We start from the raw sequence: 14034 nt of genomic DNA on the forward strand, positions 1-14034 counted from the left end.
GGGTGAGCTCCAAATATGAAAGATAGATGGATGCTTAACAACTCTGTGTAAAGCTTTATAGGTAGGGTGAAGCCTCAGTAAAAATGGAATCTGCTTTGAAAGATTAGTCTTTATTATCCATGACTCATTAGTGTGGTTAGTAAAAAAAAAAAAAAGAAAAAAAATGATGATACATCTCCTCCTCCTTCCTAACATGAGTCTGGAGGGACACAATATTTAGCGATGCATATGAAATAAGAAGAAAATATTTAACAGAAAACTGAGGGTGGGTTGGGGAAGGACCTGGCTTGATTTTTAATAAAATAGAATTATTGCAGGTTTTTCAACCAATAAACTATTATATACTTCCAAGAGTGATTTCTAAATTGTCTAAAATCTTACTATATTTAAGGCTGACACACAAAATACCATCTATTCCTAAGCATTTCATCAAAGTGGTCTTCTATCTGTCATGGGATCGTGAAATTTGATAAATAACAAATGGAGGCAATATTTGCTACTACAGGGCAGACTGCAGATGAAATAGCATCTTTAACCTCAACTCTGTCTCCGAATGATCTTGAAGAACGTATTTCAAGAGCTCTTACTGGAGTTTGCTCTCCTGAAAGAAATCGAAGTTCTTTTTTAACAAAACTATGCTTCTCAAGATAAATGATTAAACCTTTTCCCTGAGTCTGAAGCATCAAAAAAGGGAAATACCTTGAAGTTCTTATGGGCTACTCCAAGGTCCACCCTGAGATTTTAAAATTTTCAGATTCTGGACATGAATAAGCATTTTTCCAAAGAAGATATACAGATGGCCAAAAGACACGAGAAAAGATACTCAGCATCACTCATCAGGGAAATGCAAATCAAAACTACAATGAGATAACACCCCATACCCGTCAGAATGGCTAAAATTAACAGCACAGAAAACAACAGGTGTTGGTGAGGATGTGGAGGAAAAGGAACCCTTGTGCACTGTTCGTGGGAATACAAACTGGTGCAGCCACTGTGGAAAACAGTATGGAGGTTCCTCAAAAAGTTAAAAATAAAACTACCCTATGGTCCAACAATCACACTACTAGGTATTTACCCAAAGAATACAAAAGTACTCATTCAAACAGATATTCACTCTGATGTTTATAGTAGCACTGTCAACAATAACCAGTTATGGAAATAGCCCTAGTGTCCATCAATTGATGAATGGATAAAGATGTGGTATGTATTTATATATATACAATGGAATATTACTTAGCCATTAAAAAATGAAATCTTGCCATTTGCAATGACATGGATGGGGCTAGATTATTATGCTAAGTTAAATACGTCAGTCAGAGGAAGACAAGTACCCTGTGATTTCACTTCTGTGGAATTTAAGAAACAAAACAAATGAGCAAAGGGGGTAAAAGAGAGAGACAAACCAAGAAACAGACTTTTACCTATAGAGAACAAACTGATGGTTACCAGAAGGAAGGGTGGTGGTGGGGGGGGGAGATGAGTCAAATAGATGATGGGGATTAAGGAGTGCATATATTATGATGAACACTAGGTGATGTATGGAAATGCTGAATTGCTATATTATACAACTGAAACTAATATAACACTGTATGTTAACTGGAATTTAAATAAAAACTTAAAGTTTTTTTTCATATTCTTTTCCATTTTGTTTTACAAGATTCCGTCATTTTGTAATCCAATCTCCCTCCATTAAAGGGTAATTGCTCAGGAAAAATGCTAGGATGCCAGGAAACTCTCGATGAATTAGAATTAGAGAATTAGATGCTCTCCATCCTCCTGGTGGAGGTATGCGGGATTTCTAGTGCTCTCACAGGTCTAAAGATCAAGCCTCTTGGGCTTTCCAAGTCAGAATGCAAAGGGTAGAACACAAATGAGAGTCCACCTAAAAGAGAGTAGCAGCCATCAACCACAAAATAGTTTCTGAGTAGTAAACCAAAGCTTAAATAAGATCTGAGACTTGTGAAGAAGAATCCAATAAATGGTGCATGTGTGTACAGTAAGGTGGCCACTGTCTTCTAGGACCAAATTCTAATGAATTGTAAGAGTACACTTAATGGCTAAGAAAAGATATCTATGAAGGGTTCCCTAATAAGCATCCCAGGACATCTTATTTCCCCAAGTATATTGTAGTCATAATAGAGCACTCATTAGGAAGTTTTGCTTCAGTAAATAAGAGCTATTTATTAAAAGCCTCCATTACACTGAGCCAAAATCTACTTTCTCTATAATTTTTATGTATTAGCTCTAGTTCAGCCCTTAAGTACAAAAGAGAGCAATCCAAGTCCCACTTCATGACAATCATTGGATGCTCACATTTTTGAAGATACTTCTCTCATCTCCGTAAGTCTCCTCGCTGTAGGTGAAACAACCTTAATTCTTTCAGCCATTTTTTTTGTATGACATGGTCTGTAGGGGCTCTATGTCATTGTGATTTTGTCCCATAAGGAAGTCTTTAAAAATTAAGACTCATATTATTTAAGAGTTTTTCTGCTAAGAGTACTTTAATTTAAAAAGGACATGTGGACATTTTGCTTTCTGCCTCAAGCCTTATGAATCACATGATTTATAGCTCTCTTCAACTACCTGGTGGCAGAATACTGCTTGAAAATTACAGGGTTTGGTGGCGCCTGGGTGGCTCAGTCATTAAGCGTCTGCCTTCAGCTCAGGTCATGATCCCGGGGTCCTGGGATCGAGCCCCACGTTGGGCTCCCTGCTCCGCGGGAAGCCTGCCTTTCCCTCTCCCACTCCCCCTGCTTGTGTTCCCTCTCTCGCTGTGTCTCTCTTTGTCAAATAAATCAATCAATAAATAAATAAATAAAATCTTTTTAAAAACTTAAAAAGAAAATTACAGTGTTGGTTACTAAAGAGTAAGTGAAATGTTGAAACAATAAAAATACTGCAATACTGAAACAAAAACTACAGTTTCAGAGTGACAGCTTTCGGACATCACCTAACCTCACCACAAATCAATTCCTTAAATTTTCATTAATAAAGATCAGTTGGGGGCGACTGGGTGGCTCAGTCGTTAAGCGTCTGCCTTTGGCTCAGGCCATGATCCCAGGGTCCTGGGATTGAGCCCGCATAGTGCTCCCTGCTCAGCGGGAAGCTTGCTTCTCACTCTCCCACCCTCCCTGCTTGTGTTCCCTCTCTCGCTGTCTCTCTCTGTCAAATGAATAAATAAATGAAATCTTTAAAAAAAAAAAAAACTCGGTTTTCAAACTTATTTTTAAAAAGGATGAGACAACTTTTTCTTCAAACAGAAGCAATACAGTATAGGAGCAAAGACTACTGCCTGGGCTTGAATCCCAATTCAAGCACTTACTAGTCATTTGGCCTTGAACAAGTTACTTGTCTGTGCTTTAACTTCTTCTGTAAAATGAGGATAATGTCTACTTCATAGGTTATCGTGGGGCTTAAATGAAATAATATTTAGTGTTGAGAACAAGGTCAGGCACAAAGTACTTACTATGTAAGTGTTTGCTATTTTTATAATTCCAACAAATTTTTACCAGGAAGCTAAAGGTATGCATAAAAGATAGAAAAGTGGCCCCGCTCTATTTGAATAAAACATGCTCTCCTCCTAACTATACCACAAACCACCCCACGCCTTATTCCATTCAAGTTCAGAGCACCAAAAATTAAAATCTATACTAAGTGATTTTACCTCTTGAGGAACAGTGTCATCAGAAACTTGAAGTCAAACATCAAGCATCTACTTCTACCCCAGAATGAGTTAATCCATCTTGGAAGGATGAGTCACCTTGGAAAGTACAGAATTAAGACTCTCTGAAAAGAAGACATACAACAAAGAGCTTGTTTGTTTCTTTGTTTAATAAGGAAGAAAACATCTGGAACATAGCCAATCAGCTACACAGAACAGGTCCGGGGAAAACCACTGTGGGGCAATAACGCGGCGGCTGATGATGGTGAGAGCTATGATCACTGAGGGTTGACAATGTGTTACGCAAATGTACTGTATCTATATTAACTGGTTAAGCCCCACAACAAACCTATGGGGTGGAAGCTGTTCTCATCCTTTATCATCCCCATTTCACGGACACGACAGACACAAAACGGTTAAATAACCGGCCCAAATTTAGGTAGTCAGTAAATGGCTGAGCTGAAATTCAAACTCAGACACTCCTAGTCGTGCATCAGCCCCAAATTAGTGGATGTCTTAAGAGGAGATACAAATCAGTGAGAACACCCAGTTGTGCCCAGTACCACCCTGAGCTTGCGTAACAAAATCCTAAGAGTGTAACCTCTGGAGACAAGTATGTTCAAATCTTTGTTCCATCGCTTATAAAGCTGTGTGGTCTTGAGCAAGAAACTGATGATCTCTGAGCCTCAAATGATTCAATGTTGTCTTGGGGAGTAGAGCTCACGTGTGCGAACAACCTACCATCCGTGCGCAATAGCAAGCTCTCAGCAAGCAGTATCCTTATTGTCAAAGTTCTTTTTAGTGTCAAAATATGGTATCCATTGCTCCTGTCCTCCATCCCAGCTTAGAAATAAAACATCATTCCCGTAGGAAAGAGGACAAGATAGAGTAAGTAATTCACACAGAACTGACAGCAGGTCAGCCCAAGGCAGGAACTCAAATCCAAAATTTCCCAGCATCCAGCCCAATCATTTCAACTTTCAGCCTCCTCTGCCAAATTCTTAAATTGTTCCTCTTCTTCTTAAGTCTGCCTTCCTCACCCAAAGAAAAAAGTGAGTACTTGCAACCAATGTCAGAGGAAAATTAGACAGATTTCCTGAGTGACAGGATGATCCTCTTGCATTTTCTGGGGGAGACTGGAGCCTGACAACCAACTGGCAGAGAAAAAGGTGACAGCAAGCCACATAAGTGCAAGTATCAGTGGGTGGAGAAATGTCAGAAACAAAGAAAACTCTTTAAAATATTAAATGCGAACTCATTTACTGGTGGCCGCAGATAAGATGCAAGAGTTGCCATCGACAGGGACCGTGACAGTGATGAATGAAAGCATTCTGGAACTGTGAAGGAAAGTAGCCACCGAGAAGGGGGGTAGGCATTGGAGGGGGGAGCAGGAGGATGCTGTGGGTGGGGGAACAAGAAGAGAATGAGAGCTAGTTATGTGTGGGCTGAGGCATTTTCAGTGGCAGAACAAAAAATACAGAAATAATGTTGCTGCTGGTACTTAAAAAGCCCAGTCAGGCACCACCTCCCACCCACCCCGAGTCCCCCCGCCCCCACTCTAAATCAGGGAAGCTGTGGCTTCAAAGGAAGAACGATGGGGGAAGGGACAAATGGGGAAGATGCATTTTGACAAATGAAATCAAACAGGGTCAGTTATCAAATCCCAAAAGGAGGAAAAAGAGCCCATGGCGGACCGGATAATGGATGATGTCATCAGTGAATGCACCACCGGCTATCTCTCAGGACTTAAGAGGGACGATTATCGAAGGACTAGGGAAGTTTGAAAGTCATTGTTCCAAGTTCTTTTCACTGCCCAGTTAAAAGACAACATGCTGCTAGAAATAAAGCGAGCCTGAGTCATAGTTGGAATTGAAAGAAAGTGTTGAAAATGGAAGGCGAATTATGGAAATGGGTTTCTCATAAATGAAAATAAAGAATTTGGACTCACTGCAATTCTCTAAAAGCTACTGAGAAGATGGAGAACTTTGCACACTTCATTTTTAAGAACTTGACTATTTTAGTGAATATAAGCGCATGTTTTAGGTTCACTTTCCCCTTTATTCCTCAACATATAGCTTTGGCATTTGTATTTCTCAAGCAAAGCTACAGCATGTCCTCTAAAATTCTTTCATTCGCCTTGCAAGCATTTATGATGCTCCTACCGGATGACAAGCATGGTGTCAGGTGCTACAGGAGTGGCGTGGAAAGAAGAACAAACTACAGCCTAAGGACTTTAGAGACTAGTTGGAGAGACAACATCAACAGGCATGAAGCAGGTAAATCCCAAATCCAAATTCAAGGGCAAAGTCACCACCAATTCAAGGGCAACCTGACACACAAGAGGCCCCGAGGCTAAAAGGGAAAAGTAAGGAACAACCAGGAAGTGAAGGCATCTCTGAAAACCACGAAAATCTTCACTGGCTCCAATGGTCCTGGAACACGTATGAGGGGAGGTGAGCCTTGAGGAATGGGTCAGATTTGTACAGGGAGAGACAAAGAAGAAAGACCTTTCCAGAACAGGAAGGTCCTTCTACCACAAGTTACTCTTCTTCGACCTAAAAATTCCTCGCTTGACGAACTAAAAGAAAAAATCCAAAAGGCCAAGTGTTCTAGACTTTTCAAAACTCCTTTCAATAGCCTTATGATCTACCTTTTTTCCTACCTTATAATCTCCCTTTTAAATTAAAAACTCAGTTTCTTGACTTTTAATCTTTTCCTATTTGAGTGGTCCTCAAGCCTGAGCATGCATCTGAATCACCTAAGGAGCTTAGGTCAACAAGTAGATACCTGGTCTCTAATTGAGGCGATCTAGGGCAGGGCCCTAAACCTGCATTTTTAACCAGATTCCTCCTTCGGTGAATTCTGTTACAGGTAGTCCAGAAAGCCACGCTTTGATAAACACTAGGGCTACTCCAACCAAAAACATACCCCATAAGCCTCTTAGTAGCACTAGGCCAGAAGGAACTTGGGAGGAAAAAAATGCAGATACTTCAGATATGATCCCACATCCTCCTCACCGCCACCCCCAAACTCCAGCTGTTCTATTCCATGGGACACCAAAAAACTGAGGAAAAAAAAAATCAAAACAATACACGCACATATATACACACTCACAAAATAAAAAAGGACATCAAACTAATATTGAAAACTTGGCCCAGGTTTAACTCAAAACCCATAAAGTTCACACAGTTTCAAACTCTAACAGAAAAATGTCCCCTCCGTGCCACCTGGGCTAGCTGTCTTACCCTGAGCAGTGACCTCAGGGTTATCAATATAGTAGCAAATAATAAAATAAAAATATAGTTCTAAGTCTCTAAAACCCAATGCATCATGTCTTGATTAGCAGAAACCATGAATCCCTTTCTCCCTCCCCTGAGGTTAGAGAAAACAGCTCAGGACTTAACCCGCACTTCCTAAGGCGCCCAAATAATCCTCCCTGGGCACAGCTCTGAACGAGGTATTGATACTATAAATCCTGCCACCGACAACCCATTGTCTATAGAATAAAATGCTGACCTTTTAATCTGACAGTCAAGTAATGCCCTTCATCTGACCTCAACCCACCAACTTTTATTTCCACATCCCCTAATCCTATAGCACCAGACTATTCCCATTGTGCAGACAGATGCTGGACTTTGGCACCTCAATCGGCACTGAACATGCGAGTCCCTCTAGCAGAGTGCCCACACTTCCCGCCCCTGTCCCCTGCCTTCAGATGCCTGCATCAAAATTTCCCTGGCCCCGGGGGGCGCCTGGGTGGCTCAGTCATTAAGCGTCTGCCTTCGGCTCAGGTCATGATCCCAGGGTCCTGGGATCAAGTCCCGCATCGGGCTCCCCGCTCAGCGGGCAGCCTGCTTCTCCCTCTCCCACTCCCCCTGCTTGTGTTCCCTCTCTCTCTGTCTCTCTGTCAAATGAATAAATAAAATCTTTTTTTAAAAAAAGGAAATTTCCCCAGCCCCTAGCCAGAAGTAATCACCCTCTCACTAGCGCTTCTACCACATTTGGCAACTATTGCACTTAGTATGTTTGGCCAACTTTATCCCTGAGCCTCTAGTTCTTGTCTCTCCTCAAATGTTAAGCCCCTTGAAGGCAGGCACCATGTCTTATCCCCCACAGCATCCAAGGCAACTTCCTAGATTAGTGAATTCTTTTCTGCTGGTACAGAAGGGGTTAAACACAGACTGCTATAACTGACAGATGGTCTGAGAAAATCTTTTCCATCAGTAGAACTGGCATTTCTCCAATAAGGACAGACTGGATCTTGCTACTTAAAGCACATTTTCCTACAGATACTATAAGATATGAGTTCTTCCATTTAATTGTTCAGTAAGAATCATTTAAAATTTCTGAGAAATGATAATGTGATGAGAGCAGCCAAGTCTGATGGTCCATCCATCCATCCATCTCCATCCTTCACTTCCCTTGCGCTGGCTCTTATTTAAGACTTAGTAAAGACAGCGCCTTGGGAATTGAAGCACAGGACAACCAATCTTGGTTGAACTGTATCAAAATGTTGCCTCCATGCTGGTTTAGGTATAATGCAAAAAGATAAACCTTCCAATAAATCAGCAGGATTGGCCAGAACCCCCTCAGAGCCTCTCCCGTATTACAGAGCCCTCTGAGAGCGCCCAGACAAGTTGGAGACCATCTTTTTCCTCAAGAACCTCACACTCTAGCTAGAGCCCTAGAATCAATATGCCCATATTTTGTTCTCCTAAAAGACAAATTAACTGAGTATTCACAGATCACTACGGTGATCAGAGTTCATTGGGTTGAAGGTTGACCCTAAACACGGGCTTCGTGGATAGCTTCCTACAGCATGCAGCCCATGGGCCAAGGAAAATGTCTCTACATCAGCCTGCCTTAGGACCTGAAATTCCATTGTTCCCTAAAAGGAAGGCACTAAAAGCACCCATTTAAATGGTAAGCATTTCCTAGAGCCAGGAGTCCAATGAATAATTGCATGGACAACTTTTCACAAATATTTAAAGGCAGTGAGAAAGCAGGCATCTGCTGAACAGGAAGGAAGCCCAAACCATGGCAACTTCTGAAAGGTACATAAGACCACTGCCTTGGCCCTCTCTGTATCACTCACCACCATCTCAAATACTGAATGCTTTTAGTCCCATCCTCCAAGAAGCTCTCGGTCTAGTGGGGAAGACAGACACGTAAATAAACAATTTCAGTATAACGGGCTAAGCACAGGGGCCATGGAACTCAGAGGAGAAACAGAAACCCCCCTGAAGGGCTTGGAAAAATGCTTCTTAGAGGAGGTAGTATCTGAGCTGTGTCTTGGAAGTATAAACAGGAATTCGCAAAGAAAGGTGGACACAGGGTCTGATGCAGAAGGACTTGCATAGGCAAGCACATGGGGGCTGCCTTTTGTGTGTCTAAGAGTGTAGCAGGGGAGGCAAGGTAGAAAGATCTGTAAGCCATTCAATATTACCGGAGCATCAAGTGTGATACAGAAAGTAGGTAGGGGTGAGATAGATCATGGAAAGAAACAGATGGTGAAGGGCCTTATACATCATGTCAGGGAGCTTGGACTTGATGTTCAGCTTAATAGGCAACACTGAAGAGTTTAGAGCAAGGGAATGAGACAATCAAATTTATGCTTAGGAAAATCAATGGTGGCTGTGTGAAAAACGGATTAAAGAGAGGCAGGACCGCCGGCAGGAAACACAATAGGCTGGTTCAATAAGCTCAGATCCTATCCCCTCTGCCTTTCCCCTCTTCACCTCCCTTCTCACCTGCTTCCCTTCTAACTCGCCTGTCCCCTGCCTTCAAACCAGTGTCTCAAGCCTGCCTTGGTCCTTGGCAGAAATGCAGCTGGCTCTGCAGGCTGGAGAGAGAATTTCCCAACGAAGAGTCTTTCTTCATGGAAACTATTCAACCAACTTGGCACCTAGATGCCAACCAAAGTGACAACCACAGGGAGAGCTAAAGAGAGAACAGCAAAATTGCCCACTCCCTAGGATGTGGCTCTTCCCTGAAAATCTCCCAAAGACCCTCCTTGGATTCTTCCTTTATTCAGTGTGGCAAAAATAATGTGAGTTTGAATAACCTCTGCTATTTGACTAGAGTGACAGAGAAGTTTAGAAATGAGGCGTCCTATACTGTTGGTGGGAATGCAAGCTGGTGCAGCCATTCTGGAGAACAGTATGGAGGTTCCTCAAAAAGTTGAAAATAGAGCTACCGTACAACCCAGCAATTGCACTACTGGCTATTTACCCCAAAGATACAAATGTAGGGATCCGAAGGGGTACATGCACCCCGATGTTTATAGCAGCAGTGTCCACAATAGCCAAACTCTGGAAAGAGCCAAGATGTCCATCGACAGATGAATGGATAAAGAAGATGTGGTATATATACACAATGGAATATTATGCAGCCATCAAAAGGAATGAAATCTTGCCATTTGCAACGACGTGGATAGAACTGGAGGGTATTACGCTGAGCGAAATAAGTCAATCAGAAAAAGACATGTATCATATGATCTCACTGATATGAGGAATTCATAATCTCAGGAAACAAACAGGGTTGCTAGAGTGGTGGGGGGTGGGAGGGATGGGGTGGCTGGGTGATAGATATTGGGGAGGGTATGTGCTATGGTGAGCGCTGTGAATTGTGTGAGACTGCTGAATCGCAGACCTGTACCTCTGAAACAAATAATACATTATATGTTAAAAAAAAAAAAAGAAGAAGATGGCAGGAAGGAAAAAATGAAGGGGGGGAATCGGAGGGGGAGATGAACCATGAGAGATTATGGACTCTGAGAAACAAAGTGAGGGTTCTAGAGGGGAGGGGGGTGGGGGGGATGGGTTACCCTGGTGATGGGTATTAAAGAGGGCACGTTCTGCATGGAGCACTGGGTGTTATGCACAAACAATGAATCATGGAACACTACATCAAAAACTAATGATGTAGGGCGCCTGGTGGCTCAGTTGGTTAAGCGACTGCCTTCGGCTCAGGTCATGATCCTGGAGTCCCGGGATCGAGTCCCGCATCGGGCTCCCTGCTCAGCGGGGAGTCTGCTTCTCCCTCTGACCCTCTTCCCTCTCGTGCTATCTCTCATTCTCTCTCTCTCAAATAAATAAATAAAATCTTTAAAAAAAAAAACTAATGATGTAATGTATGGTGATTAACATGACATAATAAAAAAAAGAAATGAGGCAAACCAAGCTTTTTGTTCATTTATCGAAGAAGCCCTATTTTCATTTCCCCCTGTATTTTGCAAAGCCCTGGTAACCAACTGATTTTCCCTTAATAATGCCCTACTGTGTCCCTTTTTTGCCCCAACAGGCTACCTACAAGCTGCTCACCATTTAACCTGAGCATTGTCTCATAACTGATTTTTCACCTTAGATAGGATCTTTAACTGCAAAATACCTGAGAAAAGTAGCCCAGGCTGAAGGTTAACAACTTCAGTCTGAGCGATACCACCACCCAATGGTGATCCATAGGAGAATCTTAAAGTGAAGCTGATCTTAGCCTAGCTCAGTTCTGCTTGGCTGGACGCGCTGTCAGTCTACACCCAAGAAGAGGCCCCAGTGGCTTCCCTTGAGGCTGACCGAACCTAATACAGTGTTTCCCCAAATAAAATGAGCCCCCAGCACAGGGACGGTACAGGCAGAGAAGCCTTAGGTTGTATGAGAACATTCTTTCACCTTCATCAGTCCTTAGGGATGGAATCTATTACATTGGGCATATTAGATATATTTTACCAGATTGTATTATTAGTGGGGCAGCAAAAGCTAGGAAAGAGAGTGGATACCTGGACTCCAGTGGAGACAAAAGTCAACTCCAAACAGTCTCTGGATAAGTTGCTGAAGCCCAAAGCCCAGTCTTCACTCCCACGAGTATGTGATTAGTATTTCCTGGGTGCTCAGCTTTGTGCCAGGAAGAGCCCACCTGGGCCCTCAGGTGATTACAATCTAGGTGATTTGAGAGACACCACCATAAAAAACCTAGAGCTCACCTGGCAATCACCTCAAATGTGCCAAGCAATGTGACATCAAAGCAGGCAACATGAGATGGGGGTTCAAGAAAAGGTCTTCAAAGGTGTGATGGATTAAGAGAGATTGGCGAGGTTTTGGGGGGAAGACAAGTAACTTTTTCAAAACCTACCATTTATTGAATGTTTATCATGTTTCAGGCAATATGCCTTCACATTATTTCTACTGAGCACGTATCACTTTTATCCCCCATTTTACAGATAAAAATCTGAGGATCAGAGAGCTTATATTAGTTGCCCAAGCTCACACAAGGTGATATGTAGTGGGCCCAGAAGTCAAACCCAAATTAGCCTGACTCTAGAGTCCATGCTCTTAATTACACTTTTTTCTTTTAAGATTTTTTTTTCTTTAATTTGAGAGGAGTAGGGGGAGAGAGAGCCCAAGCGGGGGTGAGGGGGGAGCAGAGGGGAGAGGGAAGAACAAGCAGACTCGGTGCTGAGCATGGAGACTGACACAGGTCTCGATCCCATGACCTGGGCCAAAACCAAGAGTCAAACACTTAACCGACTGAACCACCCAGACGTCCCTTAACTACACTCTTGCCTCCAAAATGATCCTCTAGTCTGGGGCAAAATGGCTGAGCGGAATGGAAAGACTGAGTTGGAAAAGATCTGGAAGAAGATTGATTCACACACGCAGGTATCTCTCTCTCCACTGATATCAAGAGTTAGGGCAAATCTGACTCTACAGAGTCCTTGTGCCTTCTTTCCCCTCAGAGCACACAGACTCCACTAACTGCCAGTAGAATGGAATGCCAGGAAACTCTCCCCCCGTTTTGATACAGTTAGCACAAGTTTCAAACAAATCTAAGTTCAAAACAAATCTAAGAATTTTTAGTTCAAGCAACAATTCTGTTTCTATGGAAACATATAAGGGCAGACTGTAGGAACTACAGCACAGGCAGGCTTCACCTCCACCCTAGGAGCTACAAAGCTCTTTTTCCCTTTAAAATAAAGGAACCCTGTGTAAACAAGCCCTTATGGCTGGCAGCTTGTGGGTTGTTGGGAAGGAAGGGATTTAACAATAATGGAATTATAAGCACAGCTTGAATTCAACAGAGTTCCAAGCCCTTTGAACTATTTAACTCAGGTCTCTCCTTTGATATATCAGGTTTCCTTGGTGTATAAATATTAGACTCCTCAATCTCTAGCAAAACACTACTATGAAATGCAATTATTTGTGGACAGTAAGGGGCTAATTTGTGCCTGAGCTGAATCATCTGCAACCTCATATGAAAGCCAAACCTCAGTTACCCAGAATCCAATTAAGTGAGGTCCTCAGCTAACTGCATCCAACTTTTGCAGAGAGACAGTGCCCATGATAAGAAAAAAACTATCACATAAACTTAGTACAAAACGCGTGTATTGGCAGGAGGTAACCTGTAGAGCTGTGTGATTTGATGCAACTTCTTTATACTCTCTGGTCCTCTGTTTCTTCATCTAGGTAGTGGTTGTTACCAGGGTTAAATAACAACCGATGTAGGGTACTTCACACAGCAACTGGAACTTAGTAAGAACACAAATCTTAGCATATATTTATACTCTATAAAGTCATCCAAAACCATCTTCCAGAGGACATTTTGGTGTGAGTCCCCATCCATCCCTCTCCTTTTCCATACCCATTTCCAAGAGTAGACAGTGATCTCTGATAGTGTGAACAATGCTCCTGATGCCTAGCAAAGGCTTTCTTTATCATCGAAGAATCTGTGACATTACTTTCTGAAGCAAGAAAGAGAACCTAAACATTTCTGAATATCTGATAAGGAGTAGAGCCAAAATAATATTCAGGTTCCATTTGCCTTCAGACTTTTAATCTCACTGCCCCTTATTCCTTGATGAACTGGTGAACTGATCTTTAGCCTGTGTGACGTGGACCACACATTTAGCATCAACTGACTTAGTATTACCATTGAATAACCCGGTCTCTATAACTGTGTCTTAGGCTCAATGCAGAAATGGATACGTCTGTGAAGTTCTCTAAGTACAGCATCATGCCCAATTAGGCACTTAATTGGGCACCACTTGCTGATGATAATTATCATTATTATCCCCACTACCAGCCTGAGGCAAAACTGTTGAAAAGGCAAGTTGTTTTCCTAGCCTCAAACACCCAATGGGCACTTTTTTCCCCCTAGTCTTTCCTCTCCTTGTTCCCTCAGGTGACCAGTGCCCAAAACCTTCTCCCACACCCATTCACACTGAAGTATAGAGGACAGGACCAGGGATGGTTAAAAGTGGATTTAAAGAGAGAGCTGGAGGGAAGGGTCTTCAGATGAGTTACAACATCACTAAAAGTATTCCAGGAGATAGTAAAAAGACAAAAAGACCTCGGGGAACCCGTGATCTCATACAACCTAGG

Source organism: Zalophus californianus, chromosome X (genome assembly GCF_009762305.2).
Source record: "Zalophus californianus isolate mZalCal1 chromosome X, mZalCal1.pri.v2, whole genome shotgun sequence".
Lineage (NCBI taxonomy): Eukaryota > Metazoa > Chordata > Mammalia > Carnivora > Otariidae > Zalophus > Zalophus californianus.